The sequence below is a fragment of the Canis lupus genome, chromosome 1, assembly GCF_048164855.1.
Source record: "Canis lupus baileyi chromosome 1, mCanLup2.hap1, whole genome shotgun sequence".
In the NCBI taxonomy this organism is placed as follows: Eukaryota; Metazoa; Chordata; class Mammalia; order Carnivora; family Canidae; genus Canis; species Canis lupus.
The window spans coordinates 15,647,276-15,661,270 of NC_132838.1; the positions used below are offsets into that span (position 1 = coordinate 15,647,276).

The following is a 13,995-nucleotide window of genomic DNA, read 5'->3' on the forward strand; positions in this document are numbered from 1 at the left end:
GGATGCTTATGGAGGTGGACTCAAGGTTTATCTTGTAGGAAGAAGGGATCACTGAGGGCCCAAGGCTCCTGGTGCTCTCTCTGGCACTGCAGCAACAGCAGCGCTGTGTCTATGGCAGGCTGTCCCCTCGCCATCCGCCCCCCCAACACCTCTGCACCCCCACCCCAAGCCCTTGAAAAATAAAATTAAAAAACTTGAAGGGTTTGTCATTCACCTCTAGGGGAGTCCTGAAAGGTGACTTTACAAAAGCCCAAGTGCCACTGGCATGTGTCCTTCTACTCAGAGCATCCAGGAATCACTAGGAGAAGTAAAGGAGTTAGCTGGTCCCAGCTGAGACAAAGACCGCCGCTTTGGGAAGAGCAGATTTGCAGTGGTGCTCGGATAGAGGTATTTTGACAAGTAATTTTTTTTGTCAGCAGTAATGCAGGGTGTGTGCTGTGTTCCTGCGAGAGGAAAAGCCACGTGATGGGATAATAAGGAGTGTAATAATGCAATAGAAACAAAGGGTGTGGTTTTTTTTTTAATAGAAAAAATAAATACCTCACACACAAAATTCCACATGGGAAAACAGCTGCCCGCACATGTAAATGCACGTCCAAGAACAAAGATAACCATACAGCAGCGTTAGGCTTCACTGTGGCTGTAGACTGTGTGCAGTAATAAATCATAATAAAGTGTTGTATTGATGCTTATTTTGTTTTTTTTTTAGGTGGAGGCTCCCCACCCCCAGACGTCTGCCATAGTGTGTTTAGCTGTGGGTTGGGGGAGCCCAAAGGGTTGTTAGACCAACCTTTGCCTCCAGTGCCCGAGTCCTTTCTCCACTATTTGTTTAATTCATTCAGCAGATGTTTATCAAGCACCTGATAAATAATAGGCTCTGTGAGAGATGCCCAGGGGTGGGGTGCGGAGTGGTGCTGTCTGGAGACATAAATATGAACCACCTTCAGGGAGCTTATTGAAGACTTGATTCTAATTAAGTTCCATGGAAGCTGGGGAGAGAGGAACAAAGGGTGGTATTGGACTTCCGAGGGAGGGGCATAGGATTGTTGAATGCCTCTTTCATCGGGGAGATCACTACTTCCTAAGTGACTGGACCTGTTGTCAGAAGGTGACCTTTTCTTCATGGTCTTTAAACTCTTCAGCTGAATTCCACAGGAATGTTTAGATTTCGCCATTGCTGAAAGGTCATTCTGTTTCGTTCCTTATTCCCTCAGAGTTGCTTGAACCCGTCTGTCCTGTCTGAAACCCTCTGCATTTCAAAGAATTACTCGAATTTTGAAACAAACTCTGCTTTTTTTTTTCTATTATCGGACTGAGAGAACAGCTGGGGGAGAGGCACTTTTTGCAGGCTTCTCCCTTTTTCTCCACAGTGATGTTATTGGCAGTTTAGGTTCAGTTATGCTGCAGTAAGAAATCACCTCCAGATCTCAGTGGCTAAATACAATTTCTTTCTTTCCCCTGCTGTGTGTCCAGCGTGGTCAGCAGGTAGGCCCTGCTCATCGTAGTCACTCGAAGACCCGAATCAATGGAGGTATGGTCTTGAGTGTGCAGTGTGGGAAAGGAAACTGTGGAGGATCTTGCTGTGTGAGTGACATGATCGGACCCAGAAGTGACTTGCATTGCTTTAGCCAGAGCTAGTCCTGTGACCCCATTTCAATCACAGTTCAGTTTCTCTTGTCCTGAAAAAGGGGGCACTGGATATAGGTGAGCATCACTAATGACTGCTACAGGTCACGTGGCCCAGATGAGGTTATAGAGTGTGTTCCCGTGGGGTTAGCTCATGCTTTGTAGACACTGGATATTACGTGAGTATCAAGTGAAAGAATGAATGATAAATATCTTCAAGGCTCTGGTCCTACCCCAACGTGGTATTTACTGATATGTTGGTATTATATTTACTAGCATGATTGTACACTGATCATCAAATAAAAAAAAATTAACAGTGTTCTCTCTTGTTGCCTGTTTTAGTAGTTGTTTATTCTGAAGTGCTAGGGCAGGAGATCGTTCTAGGGTTAGTTCTAGGAGGTTCTGTGCTTAGCATTATGTAATAGAGAGCTGGTACTTACAGACCTTCTTTTCCTCACCATCTGCCTCTCGTCTAAGACTTCCTGAGTTCGTTTGGAACAGCCTGGGGTAGAAAAGGAGTGGCAGTGGGCCTAGTGTCACACGGGGGGGCGGCCTCCCACAGCAAAGATCACAGGGCCACAGAGGAGACTTCACGAGGGGACAGGAACGTGCGTAGGGTGGCCTTGGGTCTCCCCCTTGTTACTCCGATGTTTAGAAAAAAAGCATTTTGGACGAGGGGCATTTTCTGGTCACAGGCTCAGCAGAACACCCAGAGTTCTGGGACATTCATGCTTCCATCAGCAAATCCTGTTGACAACCAGAGTGATAAGTTTTCAAGCCTTCCATGTTGCCTTGTCCCTAAAAATACTTGGATGCTGAAGAATAGGTGTTGCGAGGGTCGGTGGATTAAGTAGTTGGTGGCTCGTAGAGAGATTTTGCTGTAGGAGGGGCTGGTTACTCAAACAGCTCTGTTCATGTTGTGATAAATGCAGGCATGGATTGGAATTTTTAGGATTAGAGAAGTACCTTCAGCCGAAGTGTGGAATTTATTTTTTTTAAAGATTTTATTTATTTATTCATGAGAGACACAGAGAGAGAGAGGCAGAGACACAGGCAGAGGGAGAAGCAGCTCCATGCAGGGAGCCCGACGTGGGACTCGATCCTGCGTCTCCAGGATCACGCCCTGGGCCGAAGGCGGCGCTAAACCACTGGGCCATTGGGGCTGCCCCCGAAGCGTGGAATTTAACCGAATAGTATGGCTCTGGCTCAGGGATCACCTTGCTGAAGCCACTTTTATAAAGCAGCTCTCCCTAGCCAGGTGGTAGGGTGGGATGACAGCGGGCCCGAGTCACAGTGACTAGGGGACTTCGAGTCACAGTGACTCGGGGACGTCGGCCTTCGCCTAAGAATGCGGAGGCTGCCCTCTGCTCCCCTCGAGTGACAAAACATTGCACCCCAAGGGAGGGAAAGCTGGAAGCGAGTGGCTGAGAAGCCAGCTGGGAGCACCACCGGGAGCACCACGTAGAGCCCATCGGAGACCCCGAGCCACCCGGGGGGCGGTTCAGCGGCGTGGGGTTGGGCTGAGGGCGTTAAGTCCAGAGGAACTAGTCTTGAAATCTATTTGAGAAGCTCCAGAAGACACTTCTGTATTATGTTTGGCCTCCGAGTGCCCGGCCCTTGAACTTCATAATGAACTTGGCCGACCAGGTGGGGGACACTTAAGGGGTGAATGAGGTGCCCGGCCGGCCGAGGTAACCTCCAGAAGCCCGGAGGGAGGTGGGCGGGGGCCTTCCTGCTCCTCTTCTGGCTTCGTGAGCTACCTGTGTCCCGGCGCCCGCCTTAGGGATGGAAATCACCATTTGGATGAAAAGAATAATCCTTTTAGGTTTAAGGATTTTTATTTTTTATTATAGTTTTTTTTTTAAGATTTTATTTATTTGTTCATGAGAGACACACAGAGAGAGGCAGAGACATGGGCAGAGGGAGAAGCAGGCTCCCTGCAGGGAGCCCGATGCGGGACTCGATCCCAGGATCCTGGGATTGGGACCTGAGCCAAAGGCAGATGCTCAACTGCTGAGCCCCCCCCGGGTGCCCCATGTTTAAGGATTTTTAGGAAAATTTCTGGTTGACTTGCTGTCATGGGGAGACTGAAGGCCAGCAGCCTTGCAAGGCCAAGCAACTTGCAGACAAGGTGACTTGTTTCTCCTTTGGGTGGTCCTTGGAGCCTGTGGTTTTCCGGCCTAGAGCCTATGTGGCTGTGGAGACCTGGAGTCCATTTGTTTGGTAGAAATTTTTTTGGGGGGCTCCCATGATCTGCTGGGAGCGGAGGCCCTGAGTAGGGCAGGACGCCTTCTTTCCACTGGATCCACTTCTTCGTGCACACAGGAGAGTCCCTGCGAGCATCCTGCGTGATAAAAGCTATTCTGACGTCACACAGGCTGCTGGGCTGCCAGACTTCACCAGGGAAGGTACTGACCCAACGCAGGGGGGCCGCTGGGAGGGGCAAAGATGTGGGGCCATGGTCTGTGCTGGGATTTTTCTTTCTAGTCTCTCTTTCCTACCTTCCAAGGAAATGTAACTTCCCAGCCTCGCTTTCCGTTTATAAGCCCGGATCAGCACGCTTAAGACACTCCTCACTGGGGTTCTACAGGCATTGAGGAGATTTTGGCAAAAGCACTGATAGATACCATGGAAATAGGGAGCATTCTATTTTATTTTATTATTTTTTGATTTTATTTATTCATGAGACACACAGAGAAAGAGGCAGAGACACAGGCAGAGGGAGAAGGAGGCTCCATGCAGGGAGCCTGACATGGGACTCGATCCCAGGTCCCCAGGATCAGGCCCTGGGCCAAAGGTGGTGCCAAACCGCTGAGCCACCCGGGCTGCCCCATTTTAAATTTTTATTTAAAAGATTTTATTTATTTATTCCTGAGAGACACACAGAGGGTGGGCAGAGACACAGGCAGAGGGAGAAGCAGGCTCCATGCAGGGAGCCTATGTGGGACTTGATCCCGGGTCCCCAGCATCACGCCCTGGGCGGGAGTTGGCGCTAAACCGCTGAGCCACCCGGGCTGCCCAGGAGCATTCTTAATAATACTGGAATTGTGCTGATGAACGGGTGAACTGTCCCTCTCTAGTGACAGTTCCTCTGTCTCCCTCCATTTCCCTTCCCTCCTGCCACATCCCAGCTGAGGACTTTATTTCTCTCTGGACCGTGAGTGGGTACGTTTACCTCCTGGCTTTCCCTCCACGGTCCCTGTTACGATGCTGATACCCTGAGGACAGTGGGCCATTTTAGCTGTTCATTCTCTCCCTCGATACTTCTCAGTGGCTTCTGTCTTTTGGGGATGCAGTTCGTATTTTGTAGTCTTCCCTTGAAAGCTTTCCCCACCTGGACCCAGGCTTCCTGTCCATTGCTGGCTTCGGCTCTGCCCGACTTTAAAATGCTACATTCGCTGGGCTGGTTAACCCACTCTTTCCCAGAAATGCTTTGCATGGCTTGTTTTAAAATTCTGGAATATTCTGTGGCCTACAACATCCTCTCCCTATACTCTGCTTTATTAAAGGTGTGACTTGGGTCTTAAGTCTTCTAAAAAAATGTTAATTCTGTTGCTTTAGCCCATAGCAATCCTTTGCTCCTCCAAAGTTCTCTGACAGAATTGCCTTCATCTCTCATTTTGTTCAAGAAAGTCATTCATTCTACAAAGGGCACTTATCATACATAGATGGCCTTGTATTATCACCTAAGATTGAGGGGCCCCCTTCCCTCCTCCCTCCCTCCCTCCCTCCATTCCTTCCTTCCTTCCTTCCTTCCTAGATTTGATCTATTTATTTGAGAGAGAGAGACCAAGAGAGAAAGCATGAGCAGAGGGGAGGGGCAGAGGGAGAAGCAGACTCCCCACTGAGCACGGAGCCCAACATGGGATTGGATCCCAGGACCCCGTGATCATGACCTGAGCCGGATGCAGATGCCTAACTGACTGAGCCACCCAGGCGCCCCAGTCTTTTTCTTTCTGTTTACCTGCAAAGAACAGAAACCCACTCAAACTAGTTCACAAAAGGATGCGAATGGAACTTTTCTAGTCACTGCTCAGCTGGAGGAAAGGGTGAGGAATCCAGTTTCCTCCAAGGGGGCCTTGGAGCTGGAGGATGTAGGGACTGAAACCAGGAAGATCTCATTTCTCTTGCTCCTTGGAGATGAATACTGGATGAGGTTTGAACCTATTTTGTATTCCCCACCATGTGTGTACAGCATAAGGGCTCAATAAATACTCAATCATTGATGAATCTTTGACAGCACAGAAATGATTTTGACCTACAGTGATAAAGGAATTATAGATGCTTTTGGCCGTAGACTTAAAAGGAAGTTAAGAAAGAAACTTCTTTTTCCTGATTTCATTTATTTATTTGAGAGAGAGAGAGTGAGCACACACAAGTGGAGGTGGGGGGGGGGTGCGTCGGGAGGAGAGGGAGAGGGACAAGCAGACTCCCCACTGAACGCACAGCCCAACTCCAGGCTCTATCCCAGGACCCTGAGACCATGACTGGAGCTGAAATCAAGAGCTGTCCACCCAAACGACCGAACCACCAAAGAACTCAAGGGGAAACTTATTTTTAAGAGCTTCCCCTACTTGCATTAATCGTGATTAAATATTGGATCAAATGGGAGTTGCCAGGCTGCAGGTGCATTTCAGTGGTTGGGAAGTGAATCTTCTTGTTGAGGGTCATCCCTCTAACAAAATGAATTGTTATTGGTAGTCTGTTTTTCACCCTCAGTTTGTCTGCTTCTTCCAAAATGACAGCACAACGCACAAAAACATCTTCTCCTTGGGGACATATGGGACTTTACATCCCACAGTCTCAAGAAGCAGACTGTGCGGTTTGGGCTTGACCCCAGTGGATGACAATTGTCCACCACTGGCTGGCATAGCTCCCCTCGTAATTAGCTTGTAGCCATAAATGCCTTTGTGATAGACATCTGGTTTGCTCTACCTCTTTTGATTTTGGAATATTCATTCACATGATAGAAACTCTAACCCTCAGAATGCTTGATCATTACTAATGGCATTATTATGAAAGAGGAAATGTGTTTAGCTGCTTGGAGAGAATGGCCACGAATACATTAACATCAAAATAATGTTCTCAGTTTGAGGGATAATGAGTGGAGCTGAGATAAATGTCTCAAAAACAAAGTATTTGGTGTGATAGTCTTTTCCAGTTGTATTGCTCTGGGCTGGGTTTGTAAATTGCTTCCTTACAGATTAATATGAGGTTAAAGGTGGTTGCAGAGAATGTGGATGGATCTCTGTACCTTGTTTAGAGAAAATGCCCTTTTGTTGCATGAGACATAAGGACTATGGTCATTTTAAGTGAGTAATAGCTAATTCAACTACATAGGTAGAGAACCACCTTTATCAGGGGTAAGTGCTTGGCCATCTGGTCCTACTTCGTCATGTTAACACTTAAGAAATCTAAGGTAGGAATCCATCTAGTCACCTCTGGTGATGGGTAAAATAGCATTTGAAACACTGAGAATCAAAAAAAAAAAAAAAAAGAAAAGAAAAAAGAAAAAACAATGAGCTGAACAAAAGAAACCCTGAGAATCAATGATTTAAACTCCATATTAGGTGTAACATCATATAAAATTTATTAAAAAATTCAGCGCTTACCATTTGCTAAGAACAATTCTAAGTAAAATCCTTGCTTTGCCTTAGCTTAACTTACAAACTTCTAATTAATTTGGTTTTCTGCCTTTTTATTTTTTTGCAATGTCAAAGCTAAAAGGGAATAGAATAAAAAAAATGTATCTGATACTGTTCTCTCTCAATTCTTGATCTGTTACCATACATACCCACCTTACTTGATCCTCATTCAACTGAGTGATGAAAAACATGGAATTAAAAAAAAAATTTTATTTGTTTATTTGACAGAGAGAGAACGAGAGTGCATAAGCAGTGGCAGGCAAAGGGAGAGGGAGAGAAGCAGGCTCCCCCCTGGGCAGAGAGCCCGATGTGGGGCTTCATCCCAGGACCCTGGGATCATAACCTGAGCCGAAGGCAGACACTTAACTGAGCCACCCAGGAGCCCCCCAAAACATGGAATATTTGAAGCAAGATGGGTTCGGGTTCAAGTGTTGGCTCTGCCATAATGACCTTGAGTAAACAAAGTCTGACTGGGCTTTGGTGTCTTCATCTGGAGAATGGAGGACAGTCAACCTCATTGAGTTATATGAGAGTAAGTTGAATCATTTACATAAGATGCCTTAGCATATTGCCCTGTGCGTTGTAAAAGCTGCATAATGGCAACTATTATTAATGTCCCTTTTATTCAGCATCTACCACCCACCAGTCATGGTGTTGAAATCTGGAAATCTTGGGATGAGTAGCTGTGCTCTAAACTGAAGAAGCTCTTTAACTAGCCACGAAGATAACCACGTCCAAATAATTACAGCCTTTGGCATTTTTATGAGGATATGCTTTGTATGTCATGTCATCGGAGTCTTGTTGTTGGAGAGTCTTTGTAAAACTTTGCTTAAATGGTGTGGAGTTTAAAATGATAGGCCTTCTGGGGAAGAAGCTGGAGGATGCCGAAAGGCTCTGGGACAGCCTGCAGGCGATCAGGCCTTCTTCCTCAAAGAGCACCAACCTCCTTTCCTCCGTGGCCTCACTTCTCCCAGCCAAGGCAAGGGTCTGGTTTCTTGCGGGGTAAGATGACCCACTGACTCCACTTGTCAGGACTATGAGGATACCCAGGTTGAGGGGCATTCTGTTTTAAAACCAGAACAGTCCCAGGAGACCCAAGATGAGTTTAAGGGTTCTCTCCTTCCTTGTTCTGTGGTTGTTGTTGTTGTTTTTTTTTAGCCTCCCGAAGCAGGCTTTTTGGACATTCCACATGGTTAGAGATGCAATCACCATCAGAAAAGAGGCAGAAGAGAACAGGACGGAGATACCTGCAGAAGGCCACGTGGCTTTGTCAGTCCTTTGACTTATGAATGTGCTTTTGGGGATAGGATCTTTATTATTATTGTTATTTTTATTAAAGAAGAGATTTCTTTAGCAAAGGCAAGAGAGGAAACTAGAGTTAGACAATATATCCATAAAGTTAAGGGGATCTTTTAAAAATGCTCTTTAAGCTGTAGTATTTGCTGTGCCTGGTAGGGTTGCTGCGCAGGGCTTGGTTGGTACACCATAGACATTCAAGAAATACTTGTTGAAGGAATGGTGGAATTTAATCTTGAGAAATAACTTTGAGAGCTAGGGTCCAATTCAGAGCTGGGTTGCTGCTGATCGTTGCAGGATTTCAGTCTGGTCCCTCTGATGGCTAACTTGAAAATGCATGACCCTGTATCTGCTCTGGGTTCCTCACTGTGCTAATATCTGGAGTGTAATTATGTAGGAGATTTATTTATTTATTTATTTATTTATTTATTTATTTATTTATTTATTTATTTTAAAAATTGTATTTATTTATTCATGAGAGACAGAGCGAGGCAGAGGAAGAAGCGGGCTCCCTGTGGGGAGCCGGATGTGGGACCCCAGGATCATGGGCTGAGCCAAAGGCAGACACTCAACCACCCGGGCGCCCGAAGCCACCCGGGTGCCCGAAGCTTATGCTTTTCTTGACAGTTTTTGTTTTTTTCTTCTTCTTGATGGAACCATGTGACACCAGCCGATGAGTCGCCTTGTCTTTTGTCTGCAGCTGGGATGCTTCTGGAACGTGCACGTGTTGTGAACCTAACGGTTGTGTGAAGGGAGTGCTTGTGTACACAGTGCCCAGTGCGTTCCTCCTCCGGTTAAGGGAGCTTTTTCCTGATGCGTCTGTTCATTCCACGGGGGGGTTGGGAAGGGAAGCGGGCCTAGCTCCATACTACTGAACCCAGACTCCCAACTTGCTGGCATTTTCTCCTCCTGAATCTCCATTACTAACACATGGGATTGAAGGCAACTGATAAGGCCCTTGGATAAGCCACAGATTTTTCTGGTCTTTAGCTGATGGCTCCAATGATAACCCTTTGTGTTCTGTTTCTTTTTGGGAAGTGTAACTATTTATCTGGGGATGTTAGGACCTGCAGCAAATTGCCAGAAACAGTAATTAGTTTGCTAGTTCTGCAAACCCCATGCACATAGCACCTGAGGGCAATTGCTAGACATTTACGTCACTCTCTCAACTCGGATTCCTGTGTAATCACTATGCACACCGAGAAATCATATTCATTTCTGTTCCTGATAAGCCAGATTTCTTCAGGGCCTGTTGCTTCACCTGAGAAAAAGGTAAATGGTTTGTCTACGGAAGGGGAAACTCACAAGCAAGCAGAATTCATTTTATAAATTGCCGTTATTTCTACACACAAATGCTAAATATTAGTTGACAGGAGTTAGTGGGGTTCTTTTGTGTTTTTGTTTTTTTGCAGAATCACTCGTTTACTTTTTTTATTTCCCCCAATGGCAGAGTCAGAGCTATCAAAAATTACTTGTTCACACGCCTCCAAGTTTATGTCAAAATAATAAAGTGTTTGAGAATTGCATCTAGGGCGGTCATTCTTCCCAACACGAAGTTCTTTGATTTGCAAGAAAAAAATGTCTTCACTACGAAGTTAAAAGGAATATGTTAGATTTTACCCCAGATTTATGACACCTTATTTGTGGAACCGGTCCACGGAGGTGTCAAACCCTCTCTTTAATGTGCTTCTTAAAATAACATTCGCAGGAATCAAGGCCAGTCTGGGAATGGAAATTGAAAAAGAGATGCTGTCCGGACAATTTAGAATTCCTTGTAAATTAAGAGGGCAGTGATAATCAATTTTGAAGCATAAATGGGATCCGGCCTCTGTCATCTGGTTGCCTTGGCTTTCATTTTGTTCCTTGTCCTTGACTTGCTGCAGAGGGCAGAGCCATTCCATTCCGTGGCCACCCTGAGTAGAGGTGAATGGGGCTTCATGTAGATGTTCACTTTGGGACACCCCAAAAGTGGGTTGTTCCCCACAGTTCTCAGCATAGGAGGGAGCACTTCTGCACCGGCTGATGCTCCTCTGGGTTCCAGAGTCCACTTCTCTCGGTTTAGCGTCTCCTTTGAGATTCTGACTTGGAAAGAAACAAATTTCTTCCCTTTATGAGGCTTTTTAGTGCTAGGTGACTGGTGTCGTTCGATATAATCTATAGTACTTAACAGCTAAATACACTTTGTTTTCCCAGAGCGGATCACAGCGAAAATGAGAAAAGGAGAGAGAGGGACAACGGTTTGAGGGAGGAAAAGTGAGTTAAGCGACTAGTGGGGTAAATAATTGTGTAGGAGTGTGGTATTTTTTTGAACTCAATTTTAGCTTCAGAATTAAGAACAACTGTTGTTTACATGGTGATATTGACTTCGTAATTAAAAGCATCTTGCCCAAAGCAAACCGACGTTGTTATTAATAATGCATGTTCTACAAAATGACATGGAAGTTTATCAGATGTTTCCCTTCCCAAACTGTGTTGGATTCCACAGTGTATTTCTGGGGGAGGGTGGGGGGGGTAACTATAGTACAGAGATAACAGGTAACGTTTATTATGTGCTTCAGGCTCAGTGCTAACTGCTTTAAGCGTGTTATCTGAGAGGCACTGGATCTGGAAAAGTTAGGTGACTTGCCCAAGGTCATATGGCGAGTCTATGCCAGAGCCGAGATACGAACCTGTGCGGTCTGGGCTCTTAACCGCAGCCTGGGAGCCACATTCACAGCTGGGTTCAGCATTGAAAGAAGCAATAAGTCCTTTTTTATAAGTGGGTTGGATGTAATATAAGCGATCTGACTTCTGCACTGTTCCTGGGAACAAAGATGGGAGATTTTGGTCAACATCTCCCTGAATCAGTGTGATGTTGACTTTGAGGTCCTGTGGTTTGAAAGAGTCAGTGATGAGCTCTGTTGGGAAATTTGCAGTGAGATTTCCGACTATTAGCTGAGTTTTGCCCTGTGCTAACAAGTTTCTATGTAGCTGGGTGATGTGAATTGTTTCTTGAAGGGCCACTTACCTGAAAGCCAGAGTATGTAGCTGCGAGCTTAAGACTTTCATGAATGCACTACTAAAAAAATATTGTTCGAACAAAAAAAGCATTTCTTACAACCCTTCCTCTCCCAGTTTCTGTTTTGCCCTATACCAAGAGGAGAATAAATCCTGTCCTTTCATATTGCCATTCCTTTGTTCACGTAGCTCCTTTTTCCTGGAATGTCTTTTCTTCCTGTCCTTCCCCTTCCCACAAAAACACTTTGTCTTGATGGAAAGCTGTAACTATATGCTTCCTTCCCATTTTACCTGCTTTATGGAGTCGCCTCCAACTATATCAGGAGGAATTAGCTTTCCTTCCATTTGTTCTTTTTTAATCCCACTTTCCTCTGTGTGTGATAACCCTGTATGTGGTTGCCTCCCTGCTCCACCTGAGAATTCTCTGCCTGCAGGGACCTTGTCTTGTTCAGGAGTTTGGATGAATGGATGGAGGAACGAGTGAGCAAATGAATGAACAAACTTGAAATGTGGATTTGTTGGGATTTTTTTGTTGTTGTTGTTGGGATTGATTAGAGTGTATCTTAGTGAAAAACGGTGGTAGACCTGAGCATTGACATGTCATATGATTGTGGTGACCGGAGAGATGCTTATCAGAATCTCAGCATTATTGACATTTGGACTGGATGATCCTTTGTTGTGGGGAGACTGACCTGGGCCATGTGGGGTGTTTAGTAGCATCCCTGGGCCCTACCCACGAGATGCCAGTTGCCTAGTTGTGACAATCACAGATGTCTCCAGACGTTGCCAGTGTCTCCCGTTGCCTCCTGTTGACAACCACTGTCCTAGACTACCTTCCATGTGTGGGCGGAGGGATATGTGACTGATTCTCACCATGGGATGTGTGGAAATGAGAGACTAAGAGTGGGGGTACTTTTCCATATTTGTTCTCTTTCTGGTCTGCTGGCCAGCTGCAGGGGAGCGGGGTAGAATGGCTGGGCTATGCTGAAGCCACTGGATGGAAGAAGCCACAGCATGGAAGAAACCACAAGATGGATGGAAGAAGCCACTGGATGGATGGAAGAAGCCACAGGATGGATGGAAGAAGCCACTGGATGGATGGAAGAAGCCACAGGATGGATGGAAGAAGCCACTGGATGGATGGAAGAAGCCTGAATGACTGCGTGAAGCAGAACCTTGCTTACCAAGCGGCGTTGGAAGAAGGCCTGAAGAAGAGGTTACACCATGTATTGTGTTAGGCCATTGAGATTTGAGGGTATTTGTTCTGGCAATCAGTCGCCCCTGCCTAACCTTCCCTGACATTTGGATGAAAGACCTCGCAGAAGCTGCCATGCCAGTATTCCAGGTCGTGTGAAGTAAAAACACACATTCGACCATGGAAAACGGGACGAGATATTTTTGTTTGTTCTTATATAGCCTCAGCCTTAGTGCTAGAATTCTTTTAATTTCTGTATTTCGTCAGAAAATAAGATGATGGTAATTGTGAATTTGTTATTATTCCACTACTCTGACATGTGAATAACAAGCAATTTTGAGCTATAAATAATTTTAGTGAAACGTAATAAAACATCAAATGTTCCCTAGCAGGTTTCACTTCACCGTGTATGAATATGCGCCTGTAATGCAGGTTCAAGTTGAATACTTGTGGCAATTTATGTATAATGCATTTTAACATTTTGAGGGGAAAATGACAGATGTTGATACCCTAGAGTCACAGCTGTTCCCCACACCATTAATTAATAAGTCACTGTATGATGTGATGGGCTTTGAGACAGACTCTACGTGCATCGTCCAGCTGGATCCTGTGGCTTAGTGTCCTCTAAAAATCTGACCCCTGAAGCTTGCTTATCAGGCAAATTCAGTGCATAGTTCTAGATTTCTTTTGCAGCAGTGAATTGTATCTATGGTTGTATCTGCACAGAGCCACTGGCCAAAATGCCTAAGTCCAATGGTTTTGTTTGGCCCCCATCTGGATGACAACAGCAGGGTTGTTTGTGGGAGACAATGGCTGTTTGTGGGTGAGCCCTTGGGTGGCTGAAGGCTTTGTGTGTGACTCAGTGGTCGAGGTGCCTGCTCTGTTTGCACAGCATTCAATCTGTGGTGCAAAAAGCCACCCCGGTGATTTCACCGACCCGTCAGTCAGTCAGAGAATCCCTGTCAGGAAGTAGAGCAAATGTAGATGGACCATACTAAGATGGTAATGTCTCCTTTTTTAGTAAAAATCCTGTTAGGCATCTTAACTACCAAATATGTGATGCTTGTGTTTTTTGTTTTTGTGGTTTTCTTTCCCCCAGATAGAACATTTTCATAGTAATAAGACTAGTGGCATGGGGACGCCTGGGTGGCTCAGTGGTTGAGCGCCTGCCTTCAGCCCACGGTGTGATCCCAGGGTCCTGGGATCAAGTCCCACATTGGGCTCCCTGCATGGAGC

General features: G+C 45.7%; 1 protein-coding gene across 19 annotated transcripts in view; it reads left to right on the top strand.

Annotated features, from left to right (window-relative positions):
• RNF152 (ring finger protein 152) overlaps positions 1-13,995 on the top strand; it is a 202,633-nt gene that overhangs the window by 2,267 nt on the left and 186,371 nt on the right. The window lies entirely within an intron of this gene.